This window comes from Eretmochelys imbricata, chromosome 19 (genome assembly GCF_965152235.1).
Source record: "Eretmochelys imbricata isolate rEreImb1 chromosome 19, rEreImb1.hap1, whole genome shotgun sequence".
Taxonomy (NCBI): domain Eukaryota; kingdom Metazoa; phylum Chordata; order Testudines; family Cheloniidae; genus Eretmochelys; species Eretmochelys imbricata.
Genome location: NC_135590.1, coordinates 3,411,515 through 3,413,911, shown reverse-complemented (window position 1 = coordinate 3,413,911; position 2,397 = coordinate 3,411,515).

Sequence of the window (2,397 nt, the reverse complement as noted above, 5' to 3'; positions counted from 1 at the left end):
TAGTCACCCCTGGATAACAGTTCTAGGCTTAAAGGAGAGCTAGGTACCACTCTTATGCTAGGTCATCCTATTGGCCTCTACTCAGATCTATCAGAACCACGGCAGACGGACAGGGTGAGCCTTCTCTGGGTACTTTACCTCACCTAGGAGGTGGTGGTAGACTTAAGAGCCATCCAACACAGTGGCAAACCTGAGTCTCATCATCATTGGTGATCCCTCAATTCGAGCATGATCTCTACCCCAGATTTACAGATAGGTCCTGGGATGACTCAGGAGTCCAATCCTGGAACCATAGATCCGTCCACAGTAGTCCTGAGTCTAATTAGGGAACAATGGATATTTTAGGATTCCATGATGGAAGACTATCATGATTAAATTGCATTTCCTTTTCAAGTCAGAGACACAATTCTAAGAAGAAACTAGCCTCTCTCCTCTTGCCTGATCATTCCCTTGCTGTTCTCTAGGGGCTGGAACTGTTAGCAGAGCCTTTAGGGAAACAGTACTGTAGCTTCTCATAAGCTGCAAAATTCAAAATAGTTTTCTATGGTTAGAAACAGCCACATGTTTAAAAACAAAGTAAGAATCAATTATTTTGAGTCCTCTGGTTGTTTTCCTGTAGGCAAGTCTGTGCTGAATTATCTTAGTTTGCACAATAATATAAATAATTCCAAGAACCAGAGAACAACCTAGGGAGTAGCGACTCCATCCTCTTTTCTTTTAAGTCCCTCATAAAAAACTCATCTTTTACATTCTCTCTACAGAGAAGCAGTAGTCAAACTTGATGGCTGAAATCCCAAAAATCCAGATACAGAGACCATGGAATTACCAAGAAATGTGCTAGGAGCACTCTGGATTGTCCAACCTAATGCACGCTTTGTGGATACAGCAGAATTACACACAGGGCACAAGTGTTTGATGATCTGTTTCATACAGTCAGCAGGCTAGCAATGGGTACTATATTAGAAAGTTTTCTTAGAAGAAAACTACTTTTCTCAGCCTCACTTTGCACTTCTGTAGCACCTTTCAACCAAGAATCTTAGAAGCATTCACACAAAGGATAGTCAAGACTGGAAATAAAAACAAACAAACCAAAAATACAGATACACCGTGTCTATACTTCACCTAGCACCACATGGCTTCAATCCTGATTGGGGGGGGGGGGGGAGGGGAGGGAGGTTTCAGCATGGCAAACAATTAAAAAAAAAAAATACAAGACAGGATTGTTCTATGGAAGCGTATAGGAAACATTCCCTGTCAGATGCTATTGTTTTAATATAGATGAGTAAGAGATGTGCTATATTACATTCCTAAGGTAAATAGTTAATACATCATAACTTGCCAATAGCCAAGACACCCCTTACCTTTTGGAGGAGAGGCGGGGGGGGAGAGGAGAGAGACAGCGCATGGTCTCTCACTATCACAGCAAGCACTAAACCAGTTTCTCAAACTTTTGCACCGGTAGTCGCTTTCACACAGCAAACCTGAGTGCGACCCCCCCCCCCCCCTTATAAATTAAAAAACACTTTTTTTTGTATTTAATACTTATAAATGCTGGAGGCAAAGCAGGATTTGGGGGTGGAGGCTGATAGCTTGTGACCCCCCCCATATAATAACCTTGTGACCCCCTGAAGGGGTTTGAAAACCTCTGCACTAAACCCCATTACAACCACTCTACACAGAGACTGTTTGGGCTAATCTGTGTTACATTAACGTGATGTTCAGGGAATTATGAACACCTTGAAGTTTGATTTAATGTGCCTTCCTTTTCTCAAAGCAATAGGAAGAGGCATTTTATAGCTCAAGTCATCGAGTACAACACTTCTTACCTTATTAGCACATTCACTGTTCAGTCGCTCTCTGCTACTCTATTGGGTTGGTGCAATGCTCCTGCCACACCATAAATAACTGAAGATTTGCCTAAATTTACGGCAGCCACACAGCCTACTTGCAAAGGGCTATGTCTGAACAAGTCGGAAGCCAAGTTACCATGTGTGCAGAGCTAGTGATGAGGAGTTTGACTGATAGTAACAGCTCAGCCCACCGAGTAAAACGAAGTAAGGAGGTGCAAATATGTATTTGAATATATTTAATGGGAGAAAAAGTGCACCGAGAGAGACTGAATAGCAGAGATATCTGGTAAAGAGGCACTGGCTACTTCTAGGAGTACAAACCCACCCAGACCCCAGTGTTGCTGCAGCTAGCCCAGGCTACTGTGGCGATGCTATTTTAGCACGCTAGTTCCAGGGGAATGGACATGAGGAGGTCTACTCGAGCTGGGAATCACACCCCCAGCTCCAAGCACAGACGTAGCCAGTTTCACCTCTAGGTCGCCAGTTCATGCATATTTTTAGCCAGCAATAAAAGTAGTTTTGTTTAGAAACTAACAAAACCAAACTA